Source organism: Archocentrus centrarchus, chromosome 24, assembly GCF_007364275.1.
Source record: "Archocentrus centrarchus isolate MPI-CPG fArcCen1 chromosome 24, fArcCen1, whole genome shotgun sequence".
Taxonomy (NCBI): domain Eukaryota; kingdom Metazoa; phylum Chordata; class Actinopteri; order Cichliformes; family Cichlidae; genus Archocentrus; species Archocentrus centrarchus.
In genome coordinates, this window is record NC_044369.1 from 28,488,801 (window position 1) to 28,515,982 (window position 27,182).

A 27,182-nucleotide genomic window follows, 5' to 3' on the forward strand; every position below is an offset into this window, starting at 1 on the left:
TCATTGAGCAGGTAGGGTAGAAAGTATAAGCTAAACTTTCCGAGCCTTGTCTCAGGAAGGAGAGATAGAGATTAGTTTTCTGTCCTTAACCCAATCAGCAAAGCAGCAGTGTCCAAACCATGTGACTGTGTACATTACTTTCACACTTTACAGGGCCAGCATGCTTGGGAGGAGGAAAATGCTGTACAGACTGTTGGCACTCATTGAAAGCTGTGCAATTTTCACCCAAATACTGCCAGAGGCCAAGAGGAGGGTGGAGATTTAAACCAACCAATCCAAGCTGAGACTACTAGTAAAAAAAACAAAAAAAACAAAACAACAGCAATTCAAACATTAAAATGGGTATATGAAGCTGTTGGATGCATGTCTGAACACTTTATACCACAGGAGAGCACACAGTCTGCCTCCGGTGTGACCAAACAGCTATTCATTTTCTGCTCCATATATGATTATTTATTATTCCCATCACTGGATTTCTTCATGGATCCTGTTGTATTTGGACAACCACTAAGTTAAAAAAAAATCTTCAGATCTACTCCCAAAACTACAATAACTACGTGTGGGATGGCAAACAGCAAACCCTGGAAAACAACGAGCACGAGGATGCAGCAGATCTGCATTTGGTTTGTAAGCATGCGGAAGGACTGAGAAGGCAGATAAAGGCATGTTCCTGTGTCCTATACAACAGCCGAAAGGTTCAGTGAAGCAGCTCCGAGTCAGCGAGAGTCCCCGCTCTTCCTTTTCCTTTAACCCAAACACTCACTGTACTTTTTCACCAATTTTGACAACTGTACACTGCATACACACACATAACTGTACATTTCTGACAACCACAGTGTACATAAACCATCAAAACAGCTTCCAGTTTATTTACAGTCTGTCGACTAATCATTTCAGCTCTACTGGTAGATATACAATGTTTCCCACACACACATTTTTGGCAGCCCAAAATCTTTTGCAGGGCTTTTTGTTTTGTTTTATTCATCCACTTCAGATCAGTTTGCTGTTGCGTAATGACCTTGCTATGATATTGAAAGTACTAAACTATTACTAAACTACCAGACACTACTACTCTACAGCCGTAGTTCAATTTTTTTTAATTATCTCATTAACAAAAATGGATCAAATTTGAATTTTACTTAAAGATCAGTGCAATAGTTCCTGTTTTTCACCTAACTGCTGCCCCCCCCCCACTCTGATCTATACTGATCTATTATTAATAAATATTTCATATAGTTCAACATTTAATTTTAAACTTATAAACACTGACAGTGTTAATAGTTGTAATTTTTATGCAATTTTAAAACAAGGCATTTTGCAATCATCAACATCATTTCAAATTAAGATTTTTTTTCCATACAGTTTTAAAATTAACGTTTTTAATCAGAGGCCTGACACAAACCTGGCAATTGGTAATGTTAGGTTATGGCAGCTGTCTCCACAGACAGTGCCAGAGGTTTTTGGCGGGTAGTTGTCAGTCACTAGAAGGACTAACCCTGCTTCCATGAGTTTGGCCAAAGCTCCCATTTACAGCTGTCAAGTGGTAATTATAAAGCCACTGTGTTCTGCCTCTGAATCACAAATGCAACTAAGGCCAGATTGAAGAACCTTTCACTGAAAACAGAGCCTCAACTGACCTGTCAAGTAAAAACAATCATTCTGCATGTGCATGGACAGTAAAACAAACTTTATCAGGTTTATTTTAGTTGCTCACTTGTTTTTCTGCAGTGGCATGCAAATGTTTAGGCACAGTTTTAAAAGACTTAAGTGGGTGACCTGATCTTCAAAAGCCAAAAAAATAAATATTTTAAAAATATAGTATTAAAAAAATGTAAACCTTTTTTTTTTTTTTTTTTAATTAGAGGTTTTATACCTAATAATCTCTCAGACCTTAATTAGCTTGTTCTGGCTACAGCCTATTCACGATTATCATTAGAAAAGACAGCCAGAGAACGTTTCAAAACTTTAGAAATCTCTTCGCGTTCTCTAGCATTAACAACAAAATACGAATTAGGTACATCCGGGCTAGGTTACCAGTCCATCCAGAGAACAACACAGAGACAGATATTTTCATGATTAGAACACCTGTTATGCAAGGTTTGGCTTAATCGAGCTTTTTACTGACTGAGGGAAGAATATATACAATTTTTTTTTTAAATTATGGGAAGCTAAAAATCACAGCATATTTAAAAAAAACTGAAGATGAAAGGAAGATAGCTTTCACAACAGGATAATAATCATATACATATCTCGGAATCCACAATGGGCTATCTCAAGGGCCAGCTGATGGTCTTGCCGCGTCCCTGACAGTCCCCTGAATGAAACACTGAAAACCTGTGGGCTGACTGGATCATGTGCAACTTGTAAACTGCATTAATTGTTTTTCTAGTACAAGGCACCTGAAGGTAGGATATTCTTGGCAGAAAGTAAATTGTCAGAAAGTTAAAGTTGTTTCTGGATAACAAAATACACAAGACAGCAAAACCAGCAGATAAATGGAGGAACTCGCTGTGCTGAACGAAGTCTATCCACAACAAGTCATACAGTGACTCATGGACATGTGGCAGAAGTAACCTGCTGGCTGCTCAAAAAACAAGTGAATACCAGCTGAGTTGTTAAGTGGAACAGAGCATTGCACAAGCAGATTATGAATTACATTTATCAGCTACAAAACACTGTAGACAATTAACTTTTACTAAAATGTGGGCCCCTCTTCCTCTCACAACAACACAACTGACAGCTTTTTTTTTTAGTCCTCTTACAGAAAGACAGCAAAGCACCGAGGAAAATCCAAGTGATGTGAAAACCTATCTGATGAGGAGTTGGGTGTAGATGAACTGTGTGTGTGTGTTTAGAAACAGTTGGTTCTGATAAATTTTCTGCCAGAAGTTTCAAAGACCGCTTGGTTTTACTGTCCAGCTGCGTGGCAGCAGATTCCTCTACTACACGTTTCACAGTTATACATTATTTGGCAGCTTGAGATCCAAGGCAACAACTTCAGCCTCATTAGTGGCTGCTCAGACTTGGGAGTTTATTGGCCTTTCTTACTTTAGCATCCTACAAATCAAATCAGGATGTGACAAAAGCTGAAGCTTTAGTACTGTAGCAAGCATTTAAATGAGAGCATCAATAAACCTACAGAACTGGTGAATAGGTCAGTTTTCTTTTGGTTATAAGTAAACTGTCAAATGAATTAAACTTCTGACATCAAAAATAAATAAACAAACAAATATGTTGAATATTTTGATAGCAAAGAGCTAGGATCTAGGGTTAAAGTTCATCACTATCACTGATGATTTAGACCTCCCAGGGTGAATCAGTAAGACTGTGTGTCTGACAGATTGAGTGGAGAAAGGTGCAGCGCAGTGTGTTGGCTGCCGAGACATTTCCGAAACACATTATTTGAAAATCATGAGTAACATCTTCAGTCTGGACTGAACAGTCTGAACTCTGACTAATACCTGGTTTACAGTGTGGTATCTTAACCATTCCCTGAGATAACAATGCTGCACACACAAAAAAGCCATAAATACCAGACATAACTTCCATGTCAATCTCATTCCACAGCCCCACCTTCAAGAGGAAGTCCATCTCTCTCTCTCTCTCTCACACACACACACACACACACACACACACACACACACACACACACACACTTTTCTCAGTAGTGCAACAATACAGACACGCAAACGGAGCAAGCCATCTCCTGCTGAGATCACACCCAATATTTCCTGCAAAACAAAACAAGTCTTTAGACGCTGACATTGTGCAGGTTATTTATGCTGCTTTGCTGTGAGTTCTGCATGGGTCAGTATTCCAGCTTTCAGAAAATAGGCAGACCCAAGTGGGATCCAGGTAATTTACATCAACCTTTTTAGGGTTCAGCGTGACTTTTTGACCTCCGGTACAAACTAGAGATGAATTTATCTTATTTACATTTGGGAAATCCATAACAAACTATTCACCTGAGTAATTATTTGTCACATTGCTCAATGAGCTTTTCCACCTTGGTGATGACATGCCATTCATTTTCAGACCTGCTCTGCATTTCCAATTGCCTTCTTGCTTATTCCAGTACATTTACAGCTATCTACTGTTCAAGAAGCCCTGAGTGCCCTGCTTAAAGGGACATCCACTGAGGAAGAGGAAGCACTTCCCCTCCATCTCCATCCTAAGCTCAGCTGGCCTGGGATTCAAATTGGCGACCTTCCGGCTCACTGCAGTGAGAGCTTGGGTGGCAGTGGCATCTCTCAGCACGCGCTGCAAGGCAAGTGAACACAATTTGACTGCTAGCACTCAGACGCTTGGTGATGACATGCCAAGTATGCACCATCCAAATCTTCACCCTTTATTACCTTTACGAAATGCACTTACTGTATGTCATCATGCTCTTTGAAGCACACAGAGAGACATTAGCAGCACTTCTGTCTTTGGTCTGCTCATTCCATCTGTTCGCCCTCTGTTATCAGGTCTTCACACACAGGGGAAAAAAGGCCCCAGTGAAGCCTTTAAACCACACTTTAAACAAGTTCTTATTGCAGATATGGGTTGAGGCTAAAAGAACTCGAATTTAGGCTTTTTCCAAAATAAGATCCTTTCAGATTCCCTTTAAGGAAAGTGGCATCATCAACCCAACAGAGGTCTTTTGTGATTAGTAGAACAAAACAAAGCTTTTAAAATCTGGTGCAAGGAGAAGTAATCATCAATGCATCCCTGCTTGAGTGTATTGCTAGACCACTGTCTGCTTGGCTGAGGAGAAAACCCTCTACCGGAAATGCTTCCTGCAGCTGTTAGGAGTATCATTCCCCCACCTTGAGGCCAACCAAAAGACAAATAGCAGCCAAGTCATGTGACTCCTCTGCTGCTGAGATGCCATTCGGTCTTATTCTACCCTTTTAAAAACATTCAAGTCATACTTGTCTCCTACCGCGAGTGAGTCCTTTTCACCCACATCAGGGTAATAGACTTGTAATGCAACCCTACAAATAACTATGACCATAAACTAAGCTTTTGGACATCAGTGGTCAGTTTATCTAATCTATGTTAAAGATTTCTCAGTATTTGATGATTTTCTTTGTCACACAAACATTAAAAGAATCTCTTTGAGCTGATAGAAAAAGCAAGGACTCAGAAGACACCACTTTGATGTGGGAGTTTCACTTTATATTCTTGAGGGTTTTTTTTTTTTTTTTTTTTAGCTCAAACCTGAACTCAGCTAATATATCTTGCACACCTGTGACTGGCCGATCTGTAGCAAAAACCCAATTTGTTCTACACATGCCATTAAGATTAGGGTGAGGGGTAGGTTTCTATGGCATGTGTGTGAATCACAGCTACACACATGTAAAACAAACTGTGAAGTCCTCACATCGGGTAATGACAGCATCTATATACAGCCTATGAACTTGCTAAGGGACTATTACAAGATAGCAGTAATTATTTGCTATCATCTTAGTGCCCCCAAAGATTATTGACCCACATAACTAATCTTACAAATAATTGTGCACATCACAAAGGGAAAACCAATGTTAAGTGTCCATTAACCACAGCAAAATAATCTTATTGCAATAACATTCTTAAATTATTAAAAACACTGTCTGCCAAATTTAGAATGGATTACAGCCCCCCCCCCCCCCCCCCCCCCCCCCCCCCCCCCCCCCCCCCCCCCCCCCCCCCCCCCCCCCCCCCCCCCCCCCCACACACACACACACACACCACACAGCCATGGACCATCTGAACTACCCTCACATCTCATACAGAAACTCTGTCAGTTTTTACCATACCACACTGCACCAATTAAGGGAGGAAAGAACGTGCTCACAGAAGGCTACACCCACAGAACTAATTACAATGTGACACTTTGGTCTGAGAAGCAGCTGATAGTGCTCACGTACTTTCTTAACTGATACGTGATGGGTATCAACAGCATTTCAACACTGTTGCTCTCATGTTATATGATAAACACTAATAAGTAAAACACAGGTGGAGCTTGGATACATTCCTGGCAGCTTGCCAGCTTGCTAACAAGATATAACATGCGATTAGACTGTTTTGGAATCCTTGGAAAGTCTAAAGTGCTTTTTTTTTTTTTTTTTTTTTTTTTTTTTTTTAAACCTACTAATTGAAGCTAGGCTAAACATGCCCCAGACCTGTCCCTGCACTGAAGACAGCCAGAGGACTCCAGGAAACAGGGCAAACGCTCATGTGTTTAAAAGCCGGGTGTCTCATAATGTTAGGTCTGAACAAATACAAGCTGGCTCCCAAGCAGTTGATCAGGTAATGACAGAGCCTATGAACTTGCTAATGGACCATTAGATTTTGTTCTACGTCTATTCCATTATGTTTACACACTGATTGATCAAGTGCATTTTAGATTTGTGAAGCTGTGACACCATTGCTGCGTTTCCATTAGTACCTACTCAGCGCAGCTCGACTCGGCATTTCCTTTAGTACCTGGTACCAGGTATTTTTTTAGTACTGACTCAGCCAGGGTTCCAAGCGATCCGAGGCGATCTGAATATGTGATGTCACAGAACAACGTGCCACTGATTGGCCGGGGAGTGTCGTCACTAGTGGAGTCACGTGAGCAACTTCTTCACCAGAATCAAGTGCGCCATTTTTAAAACCCCACACCAAGAAACTGGAGGCATGCGAACCAACACCATAGTCGAAGGAAGAGGTACAGACATTTCTTTGCTTGGTGGGAGATGAGGCGAGAAATGAGAAAGCTCGGAGACCTCATCATAAACTAATGGATCTCAAGGGTATGATCGCACAACACAGCAGCGTAGACAAAAGCTAACACACTCTGAGTCACGTACAAATTACGTCACGAGACTTCTGCCCGCGTTGCTATATCTACTCCAACCACACCACAGTTGTAAAGGAAACAAAACAAAACCGTGGAGAGTCGTGTCGAGTCGACCCGCGCTGAGTAGGTACTAATGGAAATGCAGCACATGTGTGCAGCGGGTAGCTGGGGTGACGACTATCACTGTGTTAGCACAGACGCGCTATGTTTTTGTTGAGCTCTTTCCATTAATCTTTCTTGTGAGTAGGTCAATGCTTGTAAAACTATTCCCAGAGTAATTCTTTAACTGTAACAACAGTATTGGGAATCATAACAAGGCTGTCTTACTTAATTAGATAGTTGAGGTAAATAAAGACCCTGTTGGTTATGTGAAGAAGCACAGAATTGCTTAAGTGTTGCACTTTTGCTTATAAGAAAGGTTGCAAAGTTAGAATTTGTCAACAGCCCCAAAATTCAAAATCTATAAAGTTGTAACCTTTGCTCCTTACCATTTAATCCTTGTCTATAAGAGTGCTTTTTTTTTTTTTTTTTTTTTTTTTTAGAACTATACAAAGGCTCTTAAGATAGTAGCAATAATTTGATAAGTGCTGAAAGCCAATTAAAAAAAAAAAGGGTTTGAAGGTAATTCTTGACCTTGATCATCACTTATTACTCGGTGAAGCCAGGCTTTCTTTGTGAAATTTATCAAAATGCCAAAAATTACTAACAGTACTGCTTTTTCCCTTTGTCTTGAAGGATTAAATAATTGTGTCTTAAATGTGCTCCTGTCCTTTGCTCAGCTGAAAATGCAAATAGGGGAACGTGCAAGGATTGTTAATTTTTTGTTCCGAAACCAAGTATGGCCTGTAAAGTGAGATCTGTAACCCAGATATCTCAGCACCTGCATAAAAACTCACTGAGTCACTGGTGCTGATCAACAACTCTATACATTTTGCAGTCAATCATCAGTGTTGGTTCACAGTTTAATGTATGCATGGCTCTCTTTTTCCCCCACACACCCACAGTTCTGCTGGGCTGATGCCTGCAGAGGACGGGAGGGACAACACAGCACCGGTTCTGCCTAGACCGGCACCAACAGGTGTGCCTAGGAGGGTGCCAGTGCCAGTTCATGCACGAACAGCAGCCAAACCGCACACGTACACACACACCAGAACCCAACGCAGTGCATTCCTCTAAGGAATACCACAGCGGCTCTGTTGTGACATCTCTAACCAGGCACTGCGGCAGGCAAAAAGGGCAACACAGAGGAAAGAGGGAAGAAAGGGTTATGGGGATAGGTACGGGAATGAGGGGAGGGGTGAGTGGACTCCATGATCCAGGGATATCCCAATACTGTCTCTACTCATGTGCTATACATCGAAGGGAAGTTTCCTCTGATCAGTAACCAAGCACAGGAAACCGTTCAAACAAAGGGAGACCCTGTCCTGCTGGGAGAAAGTGCAAAGGTCCTAGAAAACAAGATCCTGTGTTTGCACTGGAGCAGTTGTCAGGCAAAGACAGACATCTCTGCATTAAACCAAGCGTTTGTGAACTAAGACGTTCTGCCCCCAACCATCTCAGGTAGCTCTGTCTAAGTTCAGAAGGATTGCAAAGCATCTGCAAATGCAGAGTCTAATTTAATAGACCACTACTAGCTGAAGAATTTCATAGAGACCCACACAGGCAGTTGCCCTTGGCAAAGCAACACCGAACCACAACAAACAAAGGCTTTTCAGCTGGGTGGACTCGGTTGTCCACCACGCCCTGACAATATGTTTTCAGAGTGAGACAGTGAGGGAGTATAAGAGCCCGGGGGCCCTGCTATTACTGATAGGACAACCAGATCAAAGCCCTTTCCCATAGTTAGTGAGTACAAAAAAAACTTGAGAGAGATGAAAGACCGTCAGCAGATTGCGGGAGAAATGATGAAGGACAGAGCAGCCCCTGTATGGCACTTCCAAACAGCTTCCTGTGTTGCCTCTGCAAGTAAAAGTCGGTGGGAGTAAGAGGGAGCACAGGGCCAGATCCTGGTAAGCACAGGATAAGCACTGTGATATGACAGCAGCCTCAACCTGCAATATCACTGCTGCAGAATACAAGCTGGGAGGTCAGTTTACAATCTGCTTCCTCACAGTGCACCGATTCAGTGAAGACACCAAAAGAAAAATGCATTGAAAAAGACGTGAAAGTGTCGTAAAAGTTGCACCTCGGAATATTAGTTCCATGTTACTTCTCGTTTTTCCGTGAACTTGTGTCAACCTATTCTTCCACAGTTGGTAATTTTCCTTAGGTAGGCAATTCATCTGTGGAAACTGAAACAACCTCAGGAAATGTCATGCTTGATTTAAATGCAATTTTAAAAGGGAGTTTGCAATATGCAGTGTTGCTTGATTGGTGAAGGTTGCCACTGGAAAATTGACAAAATATTCTTAAATGAACACAAAGCTCAAGAAATCTATAATCATTTTCAGGGAAACATTTTTTACTTTGTTCAAAATTTGTGTGTTGCTTGGTTCTGGTTTGATTATAAATTATCTGCCGTTCCTTTTACTGTTATATTCAAGAATTTAATTTGAAGAAAAACAATAATTAGCAGCAGATAGTGTCAGCAAATTTTAGAATCCCATTGTCAGACTTTCCCCAAATAAATGCTGAATTTGTTCCACTAGCAGCAACGGTCAAAAGCCCTTCATAATTTAACTGCGGGAGTAAAAAATAAATAAATAAATAAAAAAAAGAGGTTCCCCATATACTGTAACCAGCCACCAAAAAAGGAAAGAAAAAAAAAAAGAAAGAAAAGAAAAACAATGGGAGGAATTTCTTCAAGTCGGTGTATCTGCTGCTGTAGGAAACTTCAATTTTAGCAGGCAGATGTGTGTTTCACAGACATGCTGTACAACCTCCCCCACTCCAATAATTAGCTTCAGGATGTCAGGTAAGGTCAGGAAATGCTCTGGTAGAGATCAGTGTAGTGTTCATTTCTTTGTTTCACAGTAGACAAAAGACAGAAAAGGCCATTATACAGATTATAAAGGGAATAAGAATAAGCAGGAGAACCAACAAAACATGCCAACGTTCTTGCATTTGCATCACGTAGGCTGTAAACATCTTAAAGTGCCCATATTACACTTTGTGGGTTTCAATGGTCTGTTATTTTGCTGTATCTCCTTTGAAAGGTCAAGCATGTGTAAAGTACCAAAGTGCACACTAAGCTGACTTTTTTTTCTTTCCCCACCACAAAAACAGCTTGAAACACCTCAATGACCGTTTAACACATGGTGTTCTGCAGTTAGCTGCAAGAGCTAACACAGGAGACTTCACGCAGTCTTGGAAATGAAGAGACAGGGAATTTATTTTAATGGCAATAATATAAGAGGCTCTCTTTGTTCTGGGTCTGATTCTGGGTCAAATGTGCAATGTAGGCAGATATCAGAAGCAGTCAGATTAGGGCTGCAACGATTCATCGATTAACTCGATTAAATCGATTCTAAAAATTTATCGACACAAATTTACTGTGTCGATGCTTCGTTTAAACTCTGCAGCGCTCAGCTGTCTCGGTGTAAGCGGCGCTCCTCACTAGCATTAGCAGCATTAGTGCTGACGTTTTTTTGTGGGTTTATTGGGGGCTGGCAAACCAACATAGAACTGCATTACCGCCACCTACTGGACTGGAGTGTGAATCACTCACGTATACACAAGCACACATTCTAAAAAGCTCTCCGTCGCTGCGATGGATTTCCTTTAACACAGAGTGGATCATTACTAGAGTTGCCACCTGTCTCGTAAAATACAGAACCCCGTATGTTACGGGACTCCGTGGAATACGGCTCCGTAACATGCCGTGTTCCGTACTTTATGGGACGGGTGGCAACTGTCGCTAACATGCATTTCCACGCCTCCACTGCTCTCCACTGTGTGTTGTGCTCGCTGAGAATTTCAGCTGCTATTTTTGTCTTTACTTCAGCTGTAGCTACCAGAACTGGTTTGCTAGCGAGCGCGGGCCATTAGCACTAGCGATGGTTCGGTACCGGAAGGCCCGCCCCCCAGGACCGAGGGGCTCCTTCAAAATATTTTTTATACTTTAATCCCTTATTAGTGACTAAATATAGACCTGCAGTAGAAACGTATTTTCGAGAATGCTTGTGAATACAAAGCATTACACCATTACTCACACATGCGCCATGGCTCCCGCAGCCACTAGTTTTTCAAAACACTCATAGCAGGCAGCGGTTTTAACTGCGCAAGCGCAAAGAGGCGAAGCTGTGACGGTGAGCTCAAGTAGTGAAAAAGGAAACGTTTTTCCAGCGTCCAAAACAGCAGCTTTTTCTTTTAGTAACCACCATTAAATCTGTGAAACAGCTGGAGGTCCTTCATCAAGCACCTGATCAGCAAGTGTTAAGGTGAAGAAAAGAGAACTTTGTAGCTGCTCCATTCACCGCTGTTAGTTCACATGGCGAGAAACTGCATTACGGAAGTTAAAATATGCAGATAAACTGTTAATAAAAAAAAGTCTTTCTTATCCGATTACTCGATTAATCGCTGGAATAATCGATAGAATACTCGATTACTAAAATAATCGTTTTATGCAGCCCTAATTCAGATTTTCACACTATGCTATTTCATACAAAGTTTAATTTTTGAGGATCATTCCCCTCTCAAAAGAGTGTATGTGGTTGTGGTAGTCTTCCCTGGCTGAGTGTGAATTGAAACTGCTTTTCATTTATTCTTTGCTTCTAGCTGCATTACAGCCATCTTCTGCAGTAGTATTAAATACTACCATCGACAGGTTAAAAAAAACAGGAATAAATAAATTTGTGCACTAGTGTACTTTGCTGGTTGAGCCAGTGACCGATATGCCAAGCAGCTACTGCAGAGCCCTGGGTTTATTCTGCCCTGGATCATTTGCTGCATGTAGTTCCCCCTTGTTAGGCCTGAAACGTAATGGGAAAAAACCCTAAAAAACAAAGATGTAGCACAGAAGAAATGAAAAGATCAGATGCATCAGTGTGCCTCTGCTCTTACAGCTCCTCATTAATAAAGCCCATTCCCAAAATTGAGGATCATATCTACATTTATGTCATGCGCAGCATTTAACAGAATGCTTTAACTGCTTGCTCACAGGGGCTTTTCTCTCTATTATTGCAGGGTCTCTACTTTACAATATAAAGAGCCTTGAGGCAACTGTTGTTGTGATTTGGCACTATATAAATAAAACCGAATTGAATTAAAACTGAATCGTATGGGCCACCATCCCAGAATACAAAATGTGAAAATGCAAAGTGAGGAGTTTCTGAAAGTAATGTGAAGTGAGAGGAAGTGTTTGTGTCAAACACACACATCCTGCAGCAGAGGCTACGGTCTGCATGACTGTGAGGAGCACAGAGGCCAAAGATAACCACTGAACCATCTTCCTGTATGTTGTCACACAGAGGTTACACATTAAAAAAAGAAGAGCACCCTACGCTGAAACAGCAGCACCAACTGCTTACACTGTGAAAGCAGAGTAACACCTGAGATTTGTGGGTAAAAGAGAAAGCAGACAAACAAATGACAAGGATATTTGTAATTTATACTTAATATTTAGCTTGTTTGTGAACGCTGAACAGCACCAGTTTGCACCGAAAAGGGGGTCTAGGAAAAGTCACAGCTGGCCAATTTGAAATCTGAGAGATGTCTGTGGTTGAAAATTCAAAACAGCCATTAGCTGATGTGGAAGAATGTGATACTGCTAGTAGCATGAGCCTCAAGTCACAAACCATGAAGGAATTAACAGCAAGTTGTAAGAATGATTTGTAAAGAAGATACAAGGAAAACTAATCAGAATGACTAAAAACAACTTTTATAGACCAAAACCACATCAAATACTCTATCATGAATAAATATGAAAATGCAATTTGTAAAACAAAGAATTGTGCCCGATTCTTATTATATTAACATAATAAAATGCCATTTCTAAATGCCTCTATCTTGTCAAAATTGAATCCTAGATCTTGTTGGTTCTTGCACCTGATTCTATGTGAAACACAACCAAAAGCACAACACAACAACAGGAAGTAAACAAGTTTTCTGAAAGCTCAAGCGATTTCTAATATGGTGCTGTTGTAATAGTGTATTCTGTTGTCATTCAAAAGAAAGAGCAACCTAATCCTTACTGGTCTGCTGCTTCTATTGACCAATAAATCATAAAAAAGAAGCGAGGGTGGAATTGAATGCTTCAAGCACAACACTGATCCCACTAACAATGCCAAAGTGTCTCAAGAGCTGCACTGCTGTCTTTCCAAACATGCCTGTTTAACACACCAGCAGTTCTGGTTCCAATTAGTTTAAATGCTGCATCCAAAGGGAGCCGGCCAGGGAGCTCTACAATATTCCTTTAATTGATGGTTGTGCTACTATCCTATTTCATAGCAGAGTTTCTGCAAAGGAGACTTGAAAAGCACTTCATTAGCATGAAAAGCTCCTCTTTAATTATTCCATCGCACTCAAGTCTGATTTACAAGTGCCATTACATGGGATGTCTATTTTGAGTTAATTTATTTAGCTGAACAATTCCCTCGCCTGTAAACTCTGCTAATACTGGAGTTGATGTGCTGTTGTCTCCGAGAGCTAATGAACGCAGACGATAGCAATTTTAGTCGATAATTCTTCACACCATTGACATGGGAAAGTTTCTCCATTTAACAACATGTTTTTCCCTTTTATTCATCACTGGGGAGTTACTAACAAAATGAAACATGTTCACAAACATGCAAATGTAATTGAAGTCCTTTATTGATTGTTGACGATCAAAACATCGATCCACCTCACAAACAATACGTAAATCAACACTATATTCATCTTTTAAAAACTTTGGAATTCATCAGCTACGCAATTAACTTAATGAACAGTGAATTTCTGCAATAAATGTGAATGGTTGTGTGTCTCCGTGTTAAGCCTGTGACAGGCTTGCGACCTGTCCAGGGTGTACCCTGCCTCTGGCCCCATTACAGCTGGGATAGACCCTGAAAAGGATAAGCAGAAGAAAATGGATGGAAGGAAGGAAATGTGGAGCATCAGCAGCCTTATTCAAGAGAGCAGACAGCTACCAGATAAATCCTTCAACAGCCAACCAATGAATGCCAAGTCTGAAGGCTTAACGTTAAAACTACGTGTGCCCAAATGAAAGGTGGAGCTGCTGGTCTACTCTGCGTGACTTCTACATTTTGTGCATTTTTACTTTGGATCTGAGCTTGCCCACTAAAATACAAAGGTCACAAAATAACACACACTAAGTAATCAAGGCTGTTGCAAAGAATTTCCATGTTTTGCAAGATGTGCACCGCAGTATACGGCTTTAGTTTCTGTGCCAGGTGGTGCTGCTGCTGTCTGCTCTGGGGTGTGCTCACAGCCATCTACTACAGGTACCCCACTAACTGTGGACCAGAACCTCATAAAATCCCACTGCAAAGAAAATGAAACAGTGGGATCTGAGTGAAAAAGGTTTAACCAGTTAAATGATTCATTTTTCTAAAAGGTCAGAATGCAATGTGTGAAGTGGGTTTACTGACTTTTACGAACATATCGATCCAAAATTTTGATCCAATATCAGTCCAAATATTGAGAGAGCTAAAACAGTATGGAGGAAGCTAAGGGCAAAGGATCAGCAGTTTGAATGTATTTCACGCCTTTGATGTCAACGGCATTATTTATTTATTTATTTTTTGTATGTTTGCAAGAGTTTTGGACTTGACCACAAATTGTGATCAAGTTAACATGACAAAAAAAGCTCAGACAACAATACTTCTCCTGTTGGCTTTTCATTCTTATCATGTTCAGTGTAACGCTTGCTAGGAAGCTTTTATTCCACCTCAATAGTTACAATTTCACTCCACCTGTCTCTTACCAGCGCCGCTCCATGTGCGATGTGCGTGAGGAGGTGAGAGCAGGAAACTAGAGGAACTGTAAATCACAGTATGTAGTAAAAACTCTCCCACTGAGCTGAAAGGAGACTAGCGCATAGAGTAACTAGCATTTGGAAAGGAGTGTTTAAGCTGAGCCTGAAATGGTCTTACACATAAAGAATGACTCAAAGTCTCTTCCTCACAATGTGGAAGGCGGCTTATTAAACTAAAACTGATGCTCGGTATCTGCAGATACCTGAAGCCAAGATATCAGTCTTGGAAATGAGAAAAATTGGCTCAGTACATAGCCGCTAAGCTTTCTGAAAACTGTAGTACAGCCTCACTGAGAAACCAACTGCTTATAAATATGACTTAAAAATTACTTTATTAAATATTTTTTTATCATTTATATTGATCAGTCTTTTAATAAAAATGGTTCTGACACCTCACATGTTGCTTTTGTTACAGTATACAGAGACATATATAATGTACCCCCATTTAGCCTTATATACAGTAGGGTCACTATCAACTGTATGTGTGTGTGAGCTTATTAAAATGTGAATCAAGACAGAGCTGATGGAGCATTTAGCCGGATGATCAGGCCTAGATTTGTTTGTTTATTTCATGTGAAACAGGGTTCTAGACAGTTTTGCAGCATCAGACTTACCCAAGTAATTCTAGGTCTGTGTCAGAGGAAGTTTAGTCAGTTTAGGGAACCTGAGGCAGCGATCTTACTGTAGTAAAAAGGAATAAGAGATGAAACCCAGAGGCCACGCTGGGAGCAACGTGATGGGGGAGGGGCAACATACGCGGAGTCTTTAGGTTACAGCTCACTCGTCTTATGTTGTTTGGTGCACATAATAAACAGTACCAAGCTATGAAAACAGCACCTTCAACAGCAGTGCGTGTGCCTTTGAAGGCACATCATCGGGCCAACAAAGTGGAACTGAAACTCAAATGCCCAGAATTGCAGAAACCAACAGACCACAGGCGCATCGGGTGAAGCTGCCTCATGCAACTTTCACCTGAATTGAGAACGCAGAGTTCACCTTAAAACTTTAAATAAAAATGTTAGAGCTCCAAATTATAGGTAACAAAGGCTCTGATGTACCCCCACCAATTACAATTACTTTGACCTAAAATGTGGTTAAAATTCCCACCCATTTAAGTCAACAATGCTCAGTCACTGAACGCATCATTAAGTGACTCTTTAATCGGACATCTAAGAAATGCCGTAAATCACAACAAACAGTGACACAAAGAGCTCGGGAAAAACAAAAATGTGGCTGGCGACTAAAAGGGAAACTTCTTAGCTCGAACGGAAATGTACGCTGCAAAACTGGAAGACTTCTTTTGAGATGATCCAGTTTCAGTTCCAGCGCAACGGCAACATCACTGCTGTCTTTTAGAAAGCTCCACATCTCACTTATACATCAGACGTTACCTAATGTCAGTGGCGTTACTTCAAACTAAGCAAGCAGTGCTAACGCAGCCAATTCTAAAAAAAAAAAAAAAAAAAAATATGTAAAAAAAATATGTAAAAATGTCCATGTAGAGTGCAGGAGGCTGCCAGCATTTACAAGACAATAAAAGACAGCAAAAAACTGTGCACTTTAATCTGGTCCCATTTGTCTTATTAAACTGTGGAAGATGATGTTTTTGTGTGCGTGTGTGTCTGTGGAGGAGACATGGTCTCTGCTTACCTTTCTGTAAGTCACCACACGTCACTGCCTAATCTTCACTTCCTTATCGGCATTAGTGCTACAATACCCTTAAGAGTTTGTCAATCTGACTCGTTGGACCATCGTGCCAACGACTAAACAAAGATCGGACTTAAAGATAAGTGAAGGACTCAGCAGAGTCCATGCGGGTAATGAATATGTTTAACATACCTTTGCTTATATTGGTTTTCATGACTTCTCTTCCCTGCCTGATCCCCTTTTATGACCTTTTATTAATTTTTATAAATTTCTTTAGAACAGTAAAAAAAAATAGTATAAAATACCCAAGACCTATGTGTGACTTTTTTGTCAAGTATACTTAAACATATTTACCAGTATGCTGTCCTAAAAAAGTATGACCATAGCAATAAACAGAAGCACTGCAAACTCCCAGAATTTGGCTGATTTCAGCAACAGTAAGGCAATCAGTTGCCAGTGCGCAGAGCATCACTCTGCACACTCCCACCTGTGTTACCACAGTGACAGCTACGCTGCAACAACGATTTTCACTCTTTGCAAGAGGCATGGTCAGCGACTACTTCAGGCAACAAACTGTATTTTGTCTGATAGAATAAAATATCAGCACTGTAATCAGCTATTTGTTGAGTTTGCCTGTGTAGTTTTATTTATTCCCCTTTTGTGCTAGAAAAACAAGCCCTCAGTATAATAGTCACACTTGAAGTTTTCAACTGTTCACTACTGTGACTTAACATAAATATTAGCTACTGTCAGTGTCAGTAAATGTCTTCTTTCCCCAATATCACTGAATAAGTCCGATATCAGCATATACAGATATATGACCGATATATCTGCATTTCTACTGTAAACATAAAGTAACTAATGAAGAACAACTTGGTGCCATAGAGTCCATAAATTACTTCAGCAAAGAGGAACCTAGATCACACAAACTCTGGATGCTAAAAATATTAACACAAGTGTACACTACAGTGTAAACTTTTCAGGTGTTTTGCACGGAAACATCTTTTTGATTTAATTTGAAGCCTTATTTGAACTTTTGGACAGAGGCCATTTTTATTTATTTGCACATTATATTTTCATTTAAAAATAAAAATTTATTTCACTTTAATATGCATTGTTTATTTGATATTTATTGTGATGGTCACAATGTTAAAAATGCAAACTCATTTTTATGGGTCATTATTTTAATTGTGAGAAGAGACAACAAAGTGATGTTAACAGGTGGGCAGGCTTGAACAGGTGAGGGAAGATTGAAATAATCATTGACTAATAGACTAATCAATAAAGTAACTGACAGATTATTCGACTTCCAAAACAATCTTTAGTTGCAGCGCTACTACACTCACAACACAACTACTCTTAAAGTCTGAAGTGGGGCTCACTTAAACTGTTTAAGTTAAGCAAATACAATTAATGTTGTCAACTCAAATACTGAGAAACGTGACAGAAACTCTAGAAACATGTAAAATTACGTTTACCCTACTTAATCCCTTTAATTGCTTTGAGCATTCAGGTTCACAACATGCATATTTAAGCCTTCGTTAATCAGTGGGCTTGCTCACAGTAGCAATTTCACCTGTGCAGCACAAACAAGAAAGACAAGCAGGTAGAAACTAAAGAACCAGATGTCATTAAGACACATTAATGGAGATAAATCCAGGAATTATAGGGAACTTTATATTGGATTAAAATATATTTAGTGGCCAGAAACAAGCCAAGCTCCTGCCTTGTTTCCTGGATGTGTACATTTATTGTAGCTCTGCATTTTGTTAGCTCAGTGAGGAGTTCTTCTGCCTCGGTGAGATGCTAATGTCACTGAAGCCTAATCATGCACAGCTCCACGTCTCCATGGAACATTTGTAAAGCTGCCGCAAAATTCACATCACAAAATGAAAAAGCTTGCAACCTTTGGCAGTTAGAGGTACAGAAGAGTGTGCGGTGTCAGCCTCAGTGCGTGCAATTTAACCCTTGAACCGGAGACGACCATGAGGAGCATGTGTAATGGAGGACTCGTGTTTTAAAGCAGAGAAGTCAGAAGAACTGGACAGGGGGAGGGGGCTCTTCCTGACAACCACACACTGGAGAGGGGGAGGGTTAAAAAACACTGAGCTCTCTTCCTGAGTCTGCAGCATTTGGGCATAATGTGATGGATCCTTCTTTTTCACTTAACTCCCATTTGGCCTTACAGGTTTTTACACTGACACCCCTGAAGAAAACAAACGCTCCAAAATAACTTACGTGGACAAGTCACTGAGCAGAACGCTTTTGAAAGGACAGGTATCAAGTTATTGTTACACTAGTTCAGCATTTGTAGCCTCTTAGATACAATCTGCTCTGACACTCAGTAAAAGGTAAGCCAATATCATTTCCTGGGTTAAACTGACGCTGCAATCTTCATCCGAACAACAAGAAGTTGTACTCAGTCCAAGCACACTAATATGCAGCAATTATCCTTCCCCTTGTGAAAGGCTGTGGGGGGGGGGGGGCAACACAACCCTTCCACCCCCACCTTTTGCTCTGCAGCGATAACTTGTTGTACAAACTGCAAATGATAAATCATCAAACAGGTTTTTCCAGGAATGAAGATTTAAGTATTGGCACAGGCCTCACGACATCATACCACAGACTCTCAGGCTGGTTGTCGAACTTCTCAAGTGTTAGTCTTGCTTGTTTATTATGTACAGGAGCAATTAGAACAAGGGAGCCTGTTTCTCTTCACCTCTCTGAAAAAGCATCAGGATAACATAGAACAACTCCCTGTTAGAATATGCTTTAATGGTAACCAAATAAAGCAATCAGCAGCACGCCGTTCTGTACAACTCCATAATCCTCCTCAGAATCCTCATTTAGCACTTATCGCTCTGACTCCAGCATTCATTGTCTCCAAAGAGTGGCAAATCAGCAAGGTCTCCTAGCAACATATTTGCCCAGCTAAAGGCACACATGGTTTCAGTTAGGGGTCTGCACCTATAAACAGTTGGCCGTGGCAGCTTATTGGTCAGGAAGTGAAATGCTGACTGCAAGTCAAGACAGGCAAAAGCTGCTAATGAATAATATACACTCTTACAATCTAGCTACACCAGCAAGGTTTAGATTGGAGGCAGAAAGAGAAGGGATTCTGAGTTCGGCAGTTTCAAAACAGTCGACCAAAGAGTCGGTGAACCTCTGCTGAGCAGCGAGTCACATAAAAAGCCAGTCAGGTAGGCTGTGCCGTGACGGGCCGTTTCTTTAACAACAGAAGCAGAGAGGAGGGGCAGAAGAAAAAAAAAATTCATGCCAAATAACAAAGTCAATTCAGGATTTTAAAGCTGCCAATTTTAGCATAAAAACAACTAATTGTACACAGATTGATCACCTTCCAAAGTGCCTGCTAGAGCCAGCAGACTTTCCAGCCACAACCACCATTGTGCATCATTCAGCTGGTGGCTTGTCTTAATAGGAACACCAGGCTGAGTGAGAGAACATGGAGAAAACACACCCCGAGGGGGGTTCACTGGGCCAAGTGGACCACGACAAACGATTGTTACCCTGCACTGAAAGAAGTGTAGCAAGCACAAAGTGTGTCTTTAATCTGTCACATAATAATTCAGTTCAATCTGAATACATTTACACAGATAAAAAAAACATAAAGGAAAGAAACCAACACAGAGATCTGCTGTGAGACTACTGTACTCCCACTTTAAACCTTCATAATACGTCAAATGTATCACCCAGCCCATGCTGGCACCTTTAGTGTTTTCACAAGTATAAATAATACAACACAGGACAGAAAAGTCAACATCCCGACAGGTTAAATGATTTCAGGACAAACACGTCTCATCCCAACTATACCTGGAGCTGTCACTCTGGCTGGTAAAGGTTAGGACCCACTCCTTATCACAACTGCCACAAATCCATCCGATCCATATGGGCAAAAGGCCAGAAAGAAAGTCACTCTGTTATGGCCTTAGTTATTAAACAACCAAAAACCACAGTCAGTGTTGGGACCTTAGAGGCTCTGCTTGTACATGATATACACCGCAGAGCGTCTATGACTTGTATGTGTCATAATTTCGCTTGTGTAGACACAACTGTGTGTAAGTTGGTCAACAAGTAAGTTTTTGTGCTTCCAGTGTCGTATCGACGGTACAAACAATTAACTGAGGTGTAGCGGCTTCATTTTGAGGCTCGCAAGGGATCAAATATTCCGGGGAGGAGAATAAGTGAAGCTTCAAGTTTATGATTTAACGTTTCCATCCACGACTAATCATGCGACGTTTCAACGGAGAGCTCAATGGAAAAAATAGCATGAGCTAACACAGACTATAAAACATGTAGCGCCAGGCAGTGTAACCCTAAAATAAAGAGACCCTGAATAACTACTCGGAGATATGTATATTAAAGAGGACTTAGCGGCGAAGCTAACGAGTTGGTTTTAAAATGTAAGCAGTGGTTTGCCAACTCGGAGATTTGAACAGGCTCCAAACACTTCAAGTTAGCTAACTTAGTTAGCTGCTTAATGTGGACAAAAACTTTTTCCACATCAGAAAAGATTTTTTTTTTTTCCTCTCCATTTTCTTTCAAACAGAATGGGACCGTATATAGAAGCACTTGCGGCATAAGAAGCCGAAGTGCCTTTTCTTTTTACTGTAACGCTATTAAAACTGTGTTCTTCCGGCTGTTGCTAAATGGCGAAAGCCGTGTTAATTAAATGTAACTTACCCTCCAGTCTCCGCTGCCGCCTCTGCCGCTCCCCGGACCGCCTTCAACACCCGAGACCGCCGCTGGACCTCCGGAGGGCCGCGGAGCTGGGAGAAGAGCAGCAAAGAGGGGTCCAGCTACTACCAGGGAGACGAAGAGCCAACTTGCACCGAGGCCCCGGGCCTTCTGTGTCCTCGAAATAGAGTTAGGGGGAGGGATACCGAGCCTTAGCCCTCCGCCGTTTGACAGAGACTCGGGAATACCTTTTTGACAGCTCCTCTTCTTGTGCCCCCCCTCCCCTCGACAGCCCTTCACTTTTCTCTTTTTCCTCACTTCCAGCAGATACGAATCAAAATACTGTCAAAGAATATGGCGGCTGCTTAAACTAGCTACTATCGCGAGAAGAAAAGTTTTTCTTTCTTTCTTTCTTTTTTTTTTTTTCCAGTTTCCCAAGTTGTGTTGAGGGAGGGAGGAGAAAGTTGTGATTGCAAAATAGGCAGAAGGTGCAAAGGGAGAGAGACGTGTTTCATGAATTACATTAAAGATTACTGGAATAAGTTGGAGGCGATACTCTTGGTCTGACATATATGAAATGAGACATTATGAGTGATGCTGATCTTTGTTCACAGAGAGAGCACAGCGGAGGCGACTGAAGTAAAAGTAAACACATACATTTGATAAGATGGCTTTATTCAAAACACATGGAAAGAAAGAAAGTCAACCTGAGAGGGACAAGTTATAAAAGCGTGTTTATTTTGAGTTTTTAGATTTTTTTTTTTATTTCTGAAATGCACTTTATGCAACCTTAGTTTGGCAAATGTTATAAATACAGTTAGAGACTGTGAATGACCTAGATAAGAGTATTTGTATGCAGCATTTACATTACGTGTTTTCACTTTTTGTTGCAATTTGCATTATGGCCCAAAAACCGTACAGTTACAGGAATGCAACAGCTGAACTGACTGGGAGTCAAACAAGAAAAACTGTCTCCCCGACATAAAGCTTCATACATTATTCCATTTCTATGTTTGTCTTACAGTATCACAGACCGTCCGTATCTTAACAGCAAAAACCACAAAGTAGGGTATGCAGAGAACAGCTTCCCCTTATCGCTCACTGACACCTCGCTCTGTTTAGCGAAAACAAAAATATTGCTGTTAGGAATGAACACTTCTGGAGCCGGTGGAGACCGCACTTTTTAACACTCGTGCATACGTGAAGGTAACTTTTAGGTCACTATCAGCAGCAGCAGTGAGCCCCCACTGCTGGCACATTTATCATGGTTCATTAATGCATTTCATTCAGACATAACTGTATTTCTCAAGCAACAGCCTATTTATGATGATAAGATGATGAGATGATAGCAAGCATCATGCACACTTAAAAGTCTGGCCAGTCTAGACAAGAGGAGCTACACTGTAAATTCCAATAGCTTTCCTGACTTACATAAATTCCTTAACTTTACTTGGAAATCAAGAATATATGCTTTTTGTGAGCTTTTGTTAAGTTACTGCTAACTGTGTGGTGAAAATAACAGTTTACTCATTGTTTTTGGGTGATGTTAATCTGTGGCCCCCCAAGAGTACTGAAGACCCCAGACAAAACATCCCAGTTACAACCACGTGCCTGGCCCTACAGTCAAAGCACAAGGGACCAGAGGCAAAGGGCTACCAACCTATAGGTAGGTAGATAGATAGATAGATAGATAGATAGATAGATAGATAGATAGATAGATAGATAGATAGATAGATAGATAGATAGATAGATAGATAGATAGATTGATCTTTGACATTGGCAGACTAAATCTGGTTTTTGCCATTTCGGCCTCATCTACAAATGATATTACCAAAAAGAATTCCACATACTGGCCTTCTGCTGATACCTCCACTGCCACTGGTGTAAATTACATTTCCAGATAAGCAGTGTCAGTTGTTTTAGAAGAGGAGAGTATAAATATGCATATTACTGTAATTTGAACAGCTTTTAAAAAGTCAAAAAAAGATTTTAAGTCTATTTTCCCTTTCTTTTTATTTCAGTGTACTAAAATGTTTTTTTTTTTTTCCTTTTAGTGTTTAGAGCTAGTTTAGTTTTAGTTAACTATGAAGGCTTTTGTTTTCTCCTGATGATGAGTTTGACTGAGAACTGTTAAAAAAAAAACACGGGGCAGTGGAGGAGTTTCAGGGCTGCTGTCCACGGCTGGATTCAGTAAAATGTTTGAGACTAAGTCTAAGTCATCAGAGGTGCTGACCCTAACTCTTTCGTAGCTCTACATTTTGGAGAAAGGCAGAACGGACTTTTGGGGGGAAATGTGAACAGTTTTTAATGTGTGCGTTTGAGTGTTTATCTAACAAACATCCATTATTTAAAGTTTTGGGGCCTTTTTGCCATTATTAGAACAGTGAAAACAGAAAGAAAGGTGGAGAGAGAGAGAGGGGCGGGGGAGGGGGGGGGGGGGGGGGGGCACTGACACGAACCCAGGCCGCCTGCACCGCAGCCATGTGTGGTCACCTGCTCACCTACTGAGGCTCCCACCCCGGCATCCACCCATCCATTTTTTTAAAACTGCTTATACAGGCAGGGGGCTCAATCCAATTCCAAGTGTTACAGGGTGAGAGATGGGGTTACATCCTACAGATCACCAGTCTATTAAAGAGTGATCACAGAGAGACTGACAACCATTCACATCTACAGCAACTTTAGAGCTGGCCAGTTTGTTTGAACCCAGGACCTTCTGCTGTGAGGCGACAGTGCTCAGCAATGCACCACCGTGCCACCCTGTGTCCAGAGTATTTACAGTAATGAGAACAAGTATGAAGCAGACTCTGTCGTATTCTGAAAGAGCAGCTACTGACATTGCCCCATCCCGATTTTGCTGACAATATATGGAGCTCATGCATAAAATCGGCTTTAATGTTTTAGGGCAACATCTAGTGCAGATATTTGGACAATGGAGAACAGATCAGCAGGGCACTCAGTGCAGCAGTCATTGTTCACAGTCCAACTATTAATGCAGTTCATTAAATGGTTTTGAGGTAAACATCAACTAGAAACCAGACCAACAGCCTCATGCCTTCCATGTTCTAGTCTTCATTTCTCAGTGTTAGTTATTTATTACCTCCTGTTTTATTTTGGAATCACTGACTTTGTGTATTTTTGTATTCTCTGATCAACAATTAAAAGTTTGTGTTTTTGTTCATTTTGCCTATCCTCTTGCAACTCAAATGACACATATAAATTTATAGGAATGAAGTGAGGAAGGCCATGAGGTGTGAGTGGAAGTCAGTAAAAGCAAGTAAGCGGACTTTGAGTTAAGAGTTTTCTGCTAAAACTAGAAGTTTTCCAGAAGTTGGCGAGGATGGGAAGGAAGAAAACCCTTTTAACAGGAAGAGACCTCCTGCACACAGCTGTGTGGGGAGAGACGAGAGAAAAGCAGAGTGTGGAGAGACCACGAGCAACAACACAGGACAAAACACAGAGGGTAGAGAAAAGTTAGTGACATGTATTAGTGGCATATAAACCCATGGCGGAGTGACTTTGGGTGAAAGGCAGGGAACACTCTGGACAAGTCACCGGTCTATTGCAGGGCTTATTTTGTTTAAATAATAAAGTGCACTACCAGCACATCAGGACACAGTCACATTTCATTTGCCTCAGTTTTGCTGTCATATGCACTACGCTGAGCCATCACGTCCTCCTTGAAGAGCACTCCCCAGTTTAAAAGCCTGGGCCCACTTCTCCTCAGTTTGACGTTATTTTTTTTTTTCACCCTGTCTGAACACCATAAACAGGTGTCTCGTGTAATTTTTCTTTTAGAGCATAATTAGCTTGGATCACGTCTCCCGCTCCTTGCCGCAGTAACCCACACACAGGGTGAGCGAGAAAACAGACGCTTGTGGGAACTCTTGTGAAAAAGGACGGCGTATTTGTTCTTCAGTGAACTGGGCGGAAACATATGGCATCTCGTGTGTTGGCGCAGCGCAGTGACTCTTTCTCTCTCTCACACACACACACACACACACACAAATTGTAGCCCCAGCTATCTCACACAGACTGTGACCCCTTGACTCTGGGTTTGAAGCCCAGAAAGAAGAAATCCCCTTCAGTGGGAGCAGCAAACTGACAGCACAGTGCAGCCTCTTATCCTCTCTGGCCACTGCTCTCGTTACTTTGCACAATGCCTTCTACACTTTGAGATGAGCCGGTGGTAAACGGGGGTCTTTGTGTCAAGCCAGTGAATCAGCAAGAAAAATGAAAGCAGCAGAATCAAAATTCTTGAGAAGTTCCAGTGAATTCATGTGGTGACCGTGGCTTCAGTTTATTTAATCTCTAGTTCTCTAAGCTGCCTAAAAAGTAGAAATGAACTTATAAAGTCTCCGACACACACACACACACACACACACACACACACACACACACACACACACACACACACACACACACACACACACACACGCGCACACACACAGACTCCAGCTCCATTGCCCTACATGTGTGCATGCTGAAACATATTACAAGAATGAACTTAACCATTTTTTTTAAGGAGGGCAAAGTTTGCACCTAACAGCACCCAGCTGAGAGAAATCTGCTATAGCAACCGGTCTCGGTCCTCAGATAGGCTTTTTGGAACAAGAAAGCCGGCCACCCACATTCTTGGCATGGAAAGAGAACCGTTTGTCACGGTCTGAGGACAGCTTGTCATGGGTCAGCGGTTTAGATTTAGCCGCGCAGTAGGTCTCCAGTAATTATTCCCCTCTTAAGCAAACTTCTGTGCTTGTCCACCGGACATTTAGTGAGCGCTTTGCAGCGTCTCAAGTGTGAACTAGTTTGACACAGTGTTATTGAGGGCGGGGGGGGGGGACAGAGAGGGCAGGAAGCAGCCCTATTCTCAGACACACAACAGTGAGATATGAAAGTGGAAGTCTGAGCATTCACAAAGGTGCAATAAACCCTGTACAGTGTCTCATAACCACAAATATATTTCACTGCACAACGCTTCAATCACAGTTGGACGTCGTGAGGTTGAAAATTTTCAAAACACAACACATAAAACTCATTCAACCAAAAACAGCATGGCAGCACGTATATAATCATGTGTTAAACACATCAGTTGCTTAATCACAGTATACTTTAACTCATATCTGTCTATAGTATGCTGCACTATAACAGTATACTGTATATATCAGTATGCTATCCTGCATATGCAAATCTCTGCTAATAAAAACTTTCTACACTGACATATTTTCTGGTAAATGTGTTCCGTTTATTGTTAAATATCTTCTGTTTGATTCTTACTTTGCTCATTATTCAGGTTTTTAACCTTTGTGCATTCCCTTAGTGCTTTCAGCATTTAGTTTCAGTTACAGTGTATGTTTCTCTTCTTCTGTGTCCATTACCCCAGCTTTAGTTTAGTTCTGTGTCTGTGTTTCCTGTTGAGTTATTGCTTCCCTCTTTTATTTTGTCTCTTGTGCTTAGCTTCACTTCCTCCCCTGCTTCATTACATTGATCGTCCACACCTGTGCTAGTTTGCGGTCTCCACCCTTGTCGCGCTGCACTGTTTTCCCCACCTGCCTGTTCTTTGTTTCCACTTGGATTTTTGTTACTTTGATTTGTGGGCTCTGTCTTGGATTTATAATAAATAAATGTGCTATATCACAGAAATGCCCTTTTATCAACACCACCAAACATGTTTGAAAAAAGATTATTTAAACTGATTTGAAACTAGGTGGATGTTATGATTCCTTTTTAAAGTTCAACTAAAACCACTCGTCTTTAGTTCAAGGAATGCAGTCAGTGGTCAATCTGGAAAGAGATGAATGCAAGTACTAGCCCAGTTGTAGCAAGAAATACAAAAAATGCAAAAATATCCCTTTAGCTAAGATGTAAACCAGGCAAGTACTGAGCCAGAATGCCCATCACTCCTTAAACCTGCCAACAAAACGAGGGAGCAGCAAGCAGGATAAGCCTGTGAAACTGTGTGTGCTATTGTATGCATGAAAACTGCAAAAGAAAATTATTTTACAACTGAACTGGCCTCAATAACTAAGAGATAACAACACAAACATATTGTGGGCTTGTTTTGAGCAGAGTGAAGAGTTTATTTCTAAGAGGCAATTGAAATGTCAAGGTCTGTGG

General features: G+C 41.1%; 1 protein-coding gene across 3 annotated transcripts in view; it reads right to left on the reverse strand.

Annotated features, from left to right (window-relative positions):
- tab2 (TGF-beta activated kinase 1 (MAP3K7) binding protein 2) overlaps nucleotides 1–21,419 on the reverse strand; it is a 44,178-nt gene extending 22,759 nt beyond the window's left edge. For all 3 annotated transcript variants that reach the window (XM_030721432.1, XM_030721430.1, XM_030721431.1), the window contains exon 1: nucleotides 21,072–21,419. The gene's annotated coding sequence lies outside the window, so the exon portion shown is untranslated. The remainder of the gene's footprint in view (nucleotides 1–21,071) is intronic.
- Nucleotides 21,420–27,182: the final 5,763 nt, after the last annotated feature.